At 37.3% G+C, this 13,518-nt stretch overlaps 1 protein-coding gene across 4 annotated transcripts in view; it reads left to right on the forward strand.

Annotated features, from left to right (window-relative positions):
* NFKB1 (nuclear factor kappa B subunit 1) overlaps positions 1-13,518 on the forward strand; it is a 78,235-nt gene that overhangs the window by 603 nt on the left and 64,114 nt on the right. The window lies entirely within an intron of this gene.

Consider the following 13,518-nt stretch of genomic DNA (forward strand, 5'->3'; position numbering starts at 1 on the left):
AAAGTTGCCAAGGTTGGAGACACTCCCCCTCTCCACATCCATAAGGACAAATACAAAGAGATCTCTGCCTTTGTATTTGACTCTATATGGATTAAATAGAAGTCGCTTTAGTAATTGATTTTGGGCTCGGGAGGGATTTTAGTAGGATTAAGTCTTAAAATGGGAATGGTTTTAGATTTCGCACCACCTTTTAGTTGTAGGTGATCTGAGCTTGACTTCTAGAGAGGCCATAGCATTTGTGGTATGGAAATCTGTATTTTGTCACATTGCTCTGGGTGTGTGTATGTGTGTGTGGTCTGTGTGTGCATGAGATCAACCGAACTTTCTACTTCCTCATTCCTTCGTAAAAGACAAGACACTATTCCTTCTTCACAGAAACTTTCTTGGAGCACATGGTTCTAGGCCTTGCCTCAAAGATGCATCCAGTTCATGAAAAGTTGCAGCTTTTGTTCATTTGCCACAGATTCTTCCAGAGGGATGCCAAAGACCATTATGCAGCTAGTAAATCTCCCCCCACCCCCCACCCCATAACTTCCTCTCTATTTCAGGAACACTATCTCAGTCTGCACATGGCAGCCTCGACACATGTTTACAACTGTTCGAGACATAAAAAGTTTTGCTGGGGAAAGGTGGCAGCAGTCTTTGATAAGGAGCGCAGGATCTTGTGGGAATGTGACCCCATCTTTCTTTCTCATTCTTGCCTTGTTCAGAAAAAGGCCTGTCGGGCAAAACCAGTGAAAGTATTTGTAGTTCAGATGGCATCTTCAGTGATACTGAAAGTAGTCTTTTAGCTGCTGGAATGAATAAAGACAAGTTTCTCTTGCAATGATGTAAACATGATCTCTTCAAGTGCTGAGATTTTATTGAACTGATTTATTAGACTGATGTTCTGTCTCTCCGCTAGTGACTTAATATTGTGCGCAAGAGTATTTCTTCCAGGTTTTCTCCGAGACAAACTTGAGAGAGTGACTGGGTCATCCAATACAGTTTCATGACTGAGGAGCACTTGAACCCGAGTCTTCTTATCTTTAATGCTTCTAATGCATCTAATTCAACATCTAATCATGTTTTTTAAACAAGTTTTATTGCAATTTTGTCTTTTTTTCTATCATACATACTTTATGGACAGAGTGTGGACCAGGTCATATCTTATACGTCATGTTTATAATCATAGTTTCAATATATTCTAATCTTCCCACTTTTATCAATATTCATCTTTTATATAATCCTTTATCTTTTTCCATTAATTCATTTAAGCTTACATATCATTACTAAACACCCTTTTCTTTTTGTCTTCAACTAATTACTATTAATTCATCTTTACAAATTAATAATTTTTAACCGTAGCTTTGATATCCCAGTTTAACAGTATTATTTTCTTTTCATAGTTCTTTATCATTTCTTATTCAATTTTTGCATATAGTTAACATCACTGTATGCCAGCATCATATTTGATGCTGATTGTCCTATATCATGCAGTCTGCAAACATGGGATTAGGATCTGAATATTCTTTTCAATGTCACTGTCATTTTTTTTCTTCAGATGAATGTAACATTTATCATTGTTGATATGACTTTCCCTAAGTATGAGGGCTAGAGCTGTTATTGCATTGCTCTGCCAAAAGAGATCTAATCCTTAAAAAGGCCCTCAAATAAAAGAAAGAAAAGAAAATCAATATACGAACAGAGTGTAAAAATGACCAGAAATGGAAATAAGAGAAATAGATCCAGTATGTTTTTCAGTGCTGAGTTCTGCTTTGGAAACTTTTAATATTTTGAGCATAAGCACAATATGTCCACTTAAATGAAGGATGGGAAATCAGTCTAAAAGTCAGACATCTGAGTTTAGGTTTATATTACTCTCTAATGCTGTTAAGAAATATTTATTATCACAGCATAAATAGGAAGTTTCCTATAAAAATACATTGTATAAGTAAACTATTGTTGTTTCTTGATACCTAACTTAGATTCTTTTGGCTGTTTTGGTTGGATAATATCAGTGCAATTCCAACATGCAGTTTGATGGTGATTATGTGCCAATTCTTAGTGACCACATAGATTTACTCCATGATGATCTGTTCCCAACCTAATCTTCAGCTCTTCCAACTGTGTTCCCATCTCCTCTGTAACTGTCCATTCACCTTACTGTTAGTCATCCTCTTCTTCTCTTTCTTTTCACCTTTCCCATTGTTAGAGCGTTTTCTGGAGAAAAATGCAATCTAGGCATTGTTTAAGTGAAGCACACATAAAGAACTATGCAGATGAAGCTGAGATGGGCTAGGTGAAGCAGAGTATATGCATTTGCGTTTTGGCCATTATTGCGGGATTGTCAAATGCCTTATTGAGATTATTATGAGAAGTCTCTACTGAATATAAATGAGAGATGTATGTCAGTACAATTCAAGAACTTATATCTGCCTTTTAAATGTTAGACAAGGGATATATTAGACGAGCATGAGAAAGGATATTGTGAAGTCTGCCCTTTATTAATTTATGAGTGCTGTATATTCTGAAATAAATTGTACTTTTTTTTTAATAAGGTATTTTGGCATGAAAATATGATTTGTTCAGTCAGGAATTTATAAAGGAAAAGCTGAAATCGGATTGTAAAACATTTCTTTCTTTGCAGTTGAGCTTTGCAGAATTTACAAGATTAAGATTTCTTAATAAGTACCAATTCTAAAGATACTCAATAGTGGTTTGGTATTATTAATAAAAAACACTACCTACATGTTCAGTTTTATGCAATTTTTGTATTTCCCAGTTTTTGTGGCTTTTATTGTTCAGTGTATTGTTTTTAAATTAAAAATACCTCTCATCTAAAGTGTATATGAAGCGTTGTTGTTTTTTGGTAGATTCTTCACTAAGAAATAAGTTTTTTCTATAATGAGTCTGTTGAAAATGATGATGACACGAAATAGAGCCTGCCTTTGTATTGTATCAACCTTGAATTTTATCTATTTCAAAACTGTTGCTACATTTTGTAGTCTAATGCCACTAGAATTCTGAAGATAACACCTCTGTGTTCCAAAAGTGGTACAGGTGTGTCTGCTATCCTCTGATTGGAGATACGATATATCCATAATTATAATTGGTAACCTCAATTGGCTTGCATATGTTAAAATTATATGAATGAATGGATGGTTGGATGGATAGATGATAGAGAGATAGAGAGAGAGAGACAATAGATCGATAGACATGATTGAGAGATAGAGAGATAGAGAGACAATAGATAGATAGAGATGATAAATAATAATAATAATTAATAATAATTTATTAGATTTCTAGACCGCCCCCTCTCCGCGGAGATAGATAGACAGATAGATAATAGACAGACAGATGAGAGACAGAGAGAGAGAGAGAGAGAGAGAGAGATGATGATAGATAGATAGATAGATAGATAGATAGATAGATAGATAGATAGATAGATAGATAGATAGATGATAGATAGATAGATAGACAGACAGATAGATAGACAGACAGACAGACAGACAGACAGATAGACAGACAGATGATAGATGATAGATAGATAGATAGATAGATAGATAGATAGATAGATAGATAGATGATAGATAGATAGATGATAGATGAGAGACAGACAGATGAGAGACAGAGAGAGATGATAGATAGATAGATAGATAGATAGATAGATAGATAGATAGATAGATAGATAGATAGATAAATACATAGATAGATAGATAGATAGATAGATAGATAGATAGATAGATAGATAGATAGACAGACAGATAGATGATAGATAGATAGATAGATGATAGACAGACAGACACAGAGAGACAGAGACAGACAGATGATAGATAGATAGACAGACAGACAGACAGACAGACAGACAGACAGACAGACAGAGACAGACAGATGATAGATAGATGATAGATAGATAGATAGATAGATGATAGATAGATAGATAGATGATAGATAGATAGATAGATAGATAGATAGATAGATAGATAGATGATAGACAGACAGACAGACAGACAGACAGACAGACAGACAGACAGAGACGATAGATGATAGATAGATAGATAGATAGATAGATAGATAGATAGATAGATAGATAGATAGATGATAGATAGATAGATGATAGATAGATGATAGATAGATAGATAGATAGATAGATAGATGATAGATAAATAGATAGATAGATAGATAGATAGATAGATAGATAGATAGATAGATGATAGATAGATAGATGATAGATAGATAGATAGATGATAGATAGATAGATAGATAGATAGATAGATAGATAGATGATGGATGGATGGATGGATGGATGGATGGATGGATGGATGGATAGATAGATAGATAGATATGGAACTAATATATGAAAATTTCTAAGATTACTAAAGCTAAACAGACAAAACTAACCTTGCTTTTCCTTTATTATCGTTTTAGCAGTCAGTGGTTTGCATTGCATGAAAGAAGATATTTCGCATAATGGTATAGTGTCCTAGGTATACATTGTGTTATGTATTTTATTCCATCAGATGGATCGTCCTAATTTAGTTATATAGAAACAGTAAAACACACAACATTTACAGCATTCTCTTCTCAAAACAGCAGCCAATCAGATGCCTCCACAACATTCACATCCAAAATTTGAATTTATAGCTAGTCTGAAATGCAAAATATAATATTCAAAAGAACTCTGGGTCCATGTCAGAGTTGTCTGGCTTTCTTGTTAGCAAGAACTTCTTATGCTAAATGGAAAATTTACCCTTGGGAATGTTCTTTTCAAACAGAAAGCCATCATAAAGATAAAATAATATTCTGAGCTACTAAAAACTTATAATGAAAATGCATGGCTTAGTTAAAATTAAATTTGACATTTATAATACCAGGTTTTTGTCAATCCCACTTTCTGGGACAGTCATTGTACATTAAGAGAATGAAAAACGAATGTTTGTTTCTTTGTTTTGTTTTGTTTTTATTGGATTTATATGCCGCCCTTCTCCCAAAGGACTCAGGGCGGCGTACAACATTAAAAAACACACATCCCAAAAGTAAAAAAGAAATTAAATATATATCCAAAAAAACAAATCGAATTTATGGAACAATACATTTAAAAAATGAGTTAAAATTAACAGGCCAGGCCGGCTTGCTGGAAAAGCCAACTTTTTTGGGCGCGTCGGAAGGACTGGAGGTCAGGGATTATGCGAAGCTCTGGGGGCAGCTCATTCCAGAGGGAAGGCGCTCCCACAGAGAAGGCTCTCCCCCTGGGGGTCACCAGCCGACACTGTCTGGCCGACGGCACCCTGAGGAGGCCAACTCTGTGGGATCATACTGGACAGTGGGAGGCTACTGGTGGCAGTAGGTGGTCTCGCAGGTACCCTGGGCCTAAGCCATGGAGCGCTTTAAAGGTCATAAGACCTTGAATCGCACCCGGAAAACAACTGGCAACCAGTGCAGGCCGCCTAAAAGGGGTGTAACATGGGAGCACCTAGGTACCCCCATGACAACCTGCGCGGCCGCATTCTGGACCAGCTGAAGCCTCCGGGTGCTATTCAAGGGCAGCCCCATGTAGAGAGCATTGCAGTAGTCCAGGCGAGAAAGGACGAGGGCATGAGTGACTGTGCACAGAGCATCCCGATCCAGGAAGGGGCGCAACTGACGTACCAGGCAAACCTGGTAAAAGCCCCCCCTGGCCACGGCCATCAGGTGTTCTTCTAAACTAAGCCGCGTATCTAGGAGGACTCCCAGATTGCGAGCCTTCTCTGAGGGGGCTAAAATTTCTCCCCCTATCACCAAAGATGGAACAAGGTGTACAAATCGGGATGTAAAGAATAATTGCTCTTTAATTCATTAAAAAAAAAAAAACACCATGCAGTGTCTGTATTCTTTATTGGTTTATCAGGCAATTGGTTGCATTGATAACCCAATAAATATAACATAGATTATTGAATTCTCGGTAGTCTTTGATTTACAACCATAATTGAGCCTGGCAATTATGATCATGTCGTGATGTCAAACACATAGTCATAAAATGACTGACCCTATTTTCCAAACTTTTTTGTGTCAATCATTGAGCAAATGCAGTGATCGTTAAGCAAACATACCAGTTGTTAAGCGAATGCAGCAGTTGTTAAGCAAACCCATTGTTCACTATGGATCAACTTTTGCTAGAAGTTTTCCAGAAGTAAACTCTGGTTGTTTTTTTCAAAACTGTTGTAAATCATAGTCACATGAATGCAAAGGGCTCAAAGGGCCACAAATGCAAGTTAGTTGCAGAACACCCAAAATGTGGTCATATGTGCTATGTTCTATAGTTTTCCCCCTGGTCTGTTGACTAGGGAGTGCTGTCCTCACTCCTGATTGGTTACCTGTTTGACAGCCAGTATTTATAAAGAGCTGTCAAACAGGGCTCAGCTGTTGCTGGTTAGCTGAGACGCGCGTGTTGTGAAGTGCCATGTTTGGCAACCTGTTAGCATTAAAAACTCAGCATTTTGAAATCCTGGCTTGCCTCCGTTTGTCTGCCCGCCTTCTCCCTAGCTAGAACATTGGCGACAAAGGTGGGATGCTGAGATGGAGCCCAGGCAGAGCTGATAAGAGTCACTACCACAAAGCTGAATCATGAGAGCTGAATTACCCTCAGAGGAATCACTCGACGAGAGGTTGAGTGAAGTCACAAAACCTACGAGGACTGGTCTGATTATCAACTGAGCCAACAAGTTACCTCAGAATGATTTCAATGAACACGTTAGCAGTTTTTAACGGGGCCACAGAGACCTGGGACTCATATAGTTCCTGATTTGAATGTTTTTTAGAAGCCAACGACTACACAGGGCTATCTGAAAACCGAAAAAAGTCATGTTATAAATTTGTGTGGCACGGAGATGTTTAATATTGCGGGCATGCTAGTGGCTCCCCAATCCGTACACATGTTACATGGGATGTGTTAATGGCGAAACTAAGGAATCATTACGCTCCAACACCATCCCGCACAGCTCGCCAGCATGCCTTTCATAGGAGAAGCCAAAGTGAGGGAGAAACAATTAATGAGTATGTGGCTGCTTTACATTGTAATTTTAGAGATTTAGATGATGTCCTTCTGGACCAAATTGTCAGTGGTGTGAGAGACCTCTGTATACAGCGCCGCCTCCTAGCCAAACCAGAATTAGATCTACAGACTGCACTAGATGAGGCCAGAGCAATAGAACTGTCAACACGCTCGACAGAAGAAATTCAAAGATCTTCCAAACCTCAATTCGCGGGAAAACCACTTGATGTGCATTATGAAGATGTCAGCCCTGAAGAGTCAGTTTCTGAGGACGATGAGGTCCACCAGTTGAAGGCAGAGCAGGCCAGAGGTCGGCAGGGTAAGCCCCCAATTGCCACCAATAATTGCCCTGGGTGCGGAGGTAAACACGATAGAGTGGAGTGCCATTTTAAAAATACAATCTGCCTCCATTGTGGGAAACACAGCCATTTAGCCAAGATCTGCAGGGCAGCTGCTCCTTGCAGTAGTGCTTTAGAGGGCACATTGCTCAGCCTTAGCCAATATTACAGAAAGCCCTCCAAATTCACTAAGGGGTCCACTCTCAGGAAAAGTGAATCCTGTTTCTCTGTCAATGAGGACAGGGAGGAGACTGAAGTTGACCAGATTATCTATAGTCCGAGGGGAAATTTTTTTATAATAGTCAAATTAGAGGGGCAGTCCTACCCTTTGAAGCTGAACACAGGATCCGCTGTCTCCATAGTTTCTTGGACGACTGCTAAAAGACTCATACCTAATTTGGTTCAGACAAGGGTGATACCATTCCTGTTAAACCTAAGGGATTTCCAGGGGAATCCCATTCCGGTTTTAGGCAAATATTTTTGTAGGGTGCAATTTAAACAGTTTTGCAGGAAGCTACCTTTAATTATAGTTAAGGGACCACGGCCAAGCCTATTAGGATTGGAGTGGTTTGAAGCCCTGGGATTGAGGGTGACTGGAATTGACCAGATCCAATGTAATCCATATCTAGAGATGTTGACTAAAGAATTCCCAGAGGTTTTTGGGAAAGGGTTAGGTAGATACACTGGCACCCCAATTTCGTTTAATCTAGATCCCCAGGTTCCTCCGCGGCGTTTTAAGCCACGCAGAGTGCCTTTCGCGTTAAAACCTCAGGTTGATGCGGAAATAGATAGGTTACTGGCTCAAGGGGTACTAGAACCTATTGATTATGGCCGTTGGGAAACACCTATTGTGACCGTGATTAAGAGTAATGGGTCTGTGTGCATATGCACTGATTTTAAGTGCACTTTGAACAGGATGTTGCAACCCTGCACACACCCTGTCTTCGTGGTGCAACATTTGGCGGCAGGGGACCATTTTCACTAAATTGGACCTAGCACAGGCGTATCAGCAGTTGCCTGTAGATGAGGCAACTGCTGAGGCTCAGACTATTGTCGCGCATAGGGTCACATTCAAGTGCCACCAACTCCAGTTTGGAGTCTCTGGCTCCTGGACTTTTTCAGAATCTTATGGAGAGGTTATTGCAGGGCATACAATACAATACAATACAATAGCAGAGTTGGAAGGGACCTTGGAGGTCTTATAGTCCAACCCCCTGCCTACCATAGGAAAACCAACCATGGCCTTACCTGCTCTTCCCAGTGACATTCCAGTGTTGCCGAGTTCCGAGGGGACAAAAGCGTCATCGGAAAACAAGATGGCGCAGTCTCTGGTTAATCCAGTAACTCCGATGAGCCAACTACAGCTGCCGAAAACACACTAAGAAGATCAGGGTGGGTCCAGCGCCACCCTGACTACTTGGAAAATTACACATGTGCATTCTAGGTGTGAAGGAGTGCTATGTTCTATAGTTTTCCCTCTGGTCTGTTGACTAGGGGGTGCTGTCCTTGCTCCTGATTGGTTATCTGTTTGACAGCCGGCATATACAAAGAGGTGTCAAATAGGGCTCAGCTGTTGCTGTTTAGCTGAGACGCTCGTGTTGTGAATTGCTGCATTTGGCAACCTGTTAGCATTAAAAACTATTAGCATTTTGAAGTCCTGGTCCACCCGCGTTCTCCTTAGCTAGAACAATATGACCATCAGGGGGCACCATTGGAATTTTGAAAGAAGATCGTAAGTGGCTTTTGGGGGATCTGTTGTAATTTCAAGCAGTCACTAAGTGACCGGTTGTAAATCAAGGACTATCTGTATAGAAGGGGCATTAAGTCAATGTTTTGCATTGACAAATAAAATAAGCAGTACGCATGACATCAACTAATATTGGAAGGGACATTAGTCAAACTACGTTGCATTGGTAGCCAAATAATATTGTTACCAAAGACACTTACCATATTTTTCAGAGTATAAGATGTACCAAGGTTTTGAAGAGGCAATTTTTTTTAAAAAAAGTTTTTGCACTCTGCAAAAACATGAGTAGCCTTTAGGGGGCTTACAGAGTGCTCCTGGGGGGTGCCCCCCCAAAAACGAGCAAAAAACGGCCCTTTTTGGCAAAAACGGCCTCATTTTTTATCAAAAAAATTGCATGTGTAGCCTTTAAGAGGCTTATAGAGTACTCCTGGGGGCTGGGGAGGGGCAAAATTGAGCAAAAAATGGCCCGTTTTTCACTCATTTCTGCCTTCCTCAGCCCCTAGGAGGTCTCTGAAAGCCTTCTACAGGCTCTGCAGGGCCATTTTGGTGATGGGGGTGGGGTTTCGGGAGGCAAAAATGCTGTATTCAGTGTATAAGACACACCCAGCTTTTCACCCTCCTTTTTGAGGGAAAAAGGTGCGTCTTATACTCTGAAAAATATGGTACGTTGTTGCCACTTCCAGTCTTTTAAGTCTTTTAAGTCTTCAAAGGTTGCCTTATTGCATTATTACTATTTCCTTCCTCTTCCTAAGAGAAATACAGAACTGGGAGGCAGAGAATCCATTTTGCTTTACACAATCTCTTCATTTGATGCTAACCAAGATTTGTTTGTGGAATTTGGGGTGGGTTATTTTGATTTCTGCATGGATTTAAAATTGGTAACAAATTCTGCAACTACTTTTGGAAGCTTTGCAAAACAGTGGAATAGAAGGAGGATAAATATGCTTCTGAAGAATGAATAGTTGATTAAGAAATTAATATATACATAAGCTTTTTAGATATTTGATACTATTGAATACTTTCATCTTTAAAAGACTTATCTTCCTGTTAGGGTTAGATACATGATTTATATATTTAAAAAATCAAGTTCCTGTTTACATTCACATTTAGATATTTTCATTTTTCATGCCAGTGTATTGAAATTTCATTTCCAATTGAAGTAATTAAGTACTGGCCATATTATATATACTGTGTATTTTATTTTTATTTTGGTTGAAAGGCATGAAACGTTCATATGTTTACTCCACTTTGTTTAACATTGAGCCACAAATAGTTTAAATTTACTAAAAAGCAATTTGTAATATAACTGAAATGTTTGTGTATAATATGTCGAACTTGGCAGGCAGGTTTATTTGAGAGTCAAATGAATAAATAGACAGAAGTTGTGATTAGTACTCTTAGGTTTTAATCAGTAATTAGCTTTAGTTGATTATATGGTTACAAATTAAGAGAGATGAATCAAAGAATATATGTATTCATTTTTACTATATTAATTTGAGTGGTTTGTAAGAAGGAATGCAAAATAATATATTGAAATTATGTATTCTTCCTTTCAAAACAATTATAATTAATAATAAATTTATATTATTCTTCCATAGTGATAATCTATAAAGGTACTTGTTCTGTTGCCATTATACCTATTCATTGCTGGACTGATCAACTATATTCTTCAGAAAACTAATTTTTTAAAAAAGTTGTAAACTCTTACACATATTTTGAAATATTGTATTGAAATTGATGATAATTATTTCAAAATGGATGTGTACAGAGGTCAGATGGTATTTATGCTAAATGAGTACATATGGCATATTTGTTTTTCAAATTATTTCATCCATTCTTGAACATTATGCTAACTTAATAATGTAGTACCGTAGTAGAATTTTTAGGGTGTGATAATAAAAGCTTTTTTAAAACCAACCAAACTAAAATTATTTATTTAAATTAGATGTTTTGGACTGCATTTGAACTATTTCAACAAAAATTATGTTATAAAAATTGAACTGGAAAACGCAATCGTAGTATACCAATTCAGAATATGTGTAACATAAGAATTATGAAATAAACATAGCTTCTCCAGAAAAGTAAATTCTCCCTATTTGTCAGTCTTATGATAAAAGGAACTATAAAGCTGGTTTGACTGGTTTCTCTAGAAAAGAGGTAACTAATAGAAAAGAGGAAAAATATTTTGAATCATAAGGTTTTCTGAAGAACTGGGACTCTTTGTGGTATATTTAAAGACCCTTACAAACCTACACTATGGATTTCTAACTAGCTGGGACTGTGCTGAAAACAAATTCAATTAACATTTAACATCAAAAGGCTTTTACCACCAATTATGAGACCACTTCCATTCTGATTCTCTACAAATGAAAAAAACAGGCAAGCAAAGTTTTAAAATATAATTGTAAATCATCATTGTTCAGTTATCAGATTTTTTTGTTACTTTGTTTTTTATTATGGAATTCTGATTTTTAATATTATGAAGGGCTGTAGCAATCTTATATTTCTTCAATGATTTATTTAAAAAATAATTGTCTTGTTATGTAGACCCTGTAGTACAAAAGTTAATTTGATAGAAGATATTGGCTAGTCTTGTTTAACTTTTTTCTGTTTTGGGGAATTAAATGTCATGCTTATTAATTAAGTAATCTTAAATTCATTTCCTTTCCAACAGCAAATGTAATACTGCCGTAACAATCACTTTTTTTCATCACAATTGTTGCATTTGATATGTGCCATCTGAAATGATTTACTACAATCCATATTCAATGTAGCTTAATAATATACTTCTTTAATTTTGCCCTTTAGAAAGATAGAAAGGGTGGTTTTTTTTTTTTAGATATCAGTGTGTGTTGAATACAGAATTCATCCACTTTGGTCTTAAGGAAAGCAGAAAGACACATATTATAATATCTGATATTGATACATTTAATATTTGAAATGTTAAAATGGATGATGTTTATACATAGTGTCTATATATAAAATTTAATATTTCTTAAATTGGCGTCCTGTTCTAGTTTAGAAATTCCTGAACTACAAGTCCCAATAGGAACTTAGGAAATATGGTCAATGATGATTGTTCAGAGTTGCAGTTGAAATGCCAAAGATTGTCAATAGTCTTTTAATTTTTAATTTTTTAACTGTTCCATAGAATTCAATGTATACTCCAGTTAGATTTTAATATTCGGTCATTAATATATTTGTGTGTATGTGTCAGTGGTGGGTTCCTACCGTTTCAGACCGATTTGGCTGAACCGGTAGTGGTTTGGTGGCTTCCAACATGGCAGACCCATGGCAGGCCTGCCACGCCCCTGAACCAGTTCTCTGGGCGGCGCCATAGGCACTGCCATCTTGTTTTTTGCTTCTGCGCATGTGCAGAGCAATTTTTATTGCACTGGGCATACACGCGCAGTGTGTCTCAAGCTCCGGGCGTATGACACAGCCATGAGCGAACCAGCAGCAGTGACTGCCAGAACCCACCCCTAGCATGTGTGTGTGTCTGTGTCTATGAAGAGATGTTTGATTTATGCTTTATGATGACTATGAGTCATTTGGGATGCAGAGCAATTGTTTTTGGCCATTAAGTATGTCAGTGTATATTTTCCTTTCATTGCCTATAAAGTGCCTTTTAAAGCTACTTTCTCTGATTCATTCTCTTACTGCTTCTCATTCCTAGGCAATAACAAAATTAGATAAATAGTTTTACGTAGAGAATTAGGGAACCATAAATAGGAAGAAGTTTTTTTGTCCAGTAGTACATTAGAATGATGGCATTGTTCTGTGTTAGTCCTGAAGTTTAAATTATGGTCTCCTTTTTCTGTTTTTGAATCAACAGCCATAGAGTTCCTAATTTTCTGACCAGGAAGTCTGCCACCTGCGCCTTGTTTATAAAATGGTAATCTTTGGTTTTTCCCTGTTATCAGCTTCAGTCCTTATGGCTTATGATACAATACAGTACAGTATTATTTTCTGGATTGAGATACTTTGCCTCAACTAACAGAAACCTAACTCTTCGTGTTACCTATAAAATATTACAGTTATACCTTGTTTTATTGTGCTTCACTTTATTGTGCTTCTCAGATATTGCTGGTGTGTGTGTGTGTGTGTGTGTGTGTGTGTGTGTGTCCATATTGAAAGTTTGTGGCATACCTTGTGGTTTGTGGCACTATTTTTTCAACAGCCTTTGCTATCTTCATGTCTTTTTGTCACATGTTGAAAATCTCACAATATTTCTTTTTTTTTTAACTTGTATTAATTGTATTAATCAGATAAGGAATAGAATTTTTAGCAATAAAGATATATAAAGATATAATTAAGATACATACATTTATTTTGACATAATACTATTTCACACTTATTAGCCAACAATATAGTGCAAACATACCTAACTTTTATGTCCTGGGGAAATAAAAAAAGCATGT

The sequence above is a fragment of the Natrix helvetica genome, assembly GCF_964273705.1.
Source record: "Natrix helvetica genome assembly, chromosome: 7".
NCBI lineage: Eukaryota > Metazoa > Chordata > Lepidosauria > Squamata > Natricidae > Natrix > Natrix helvetica.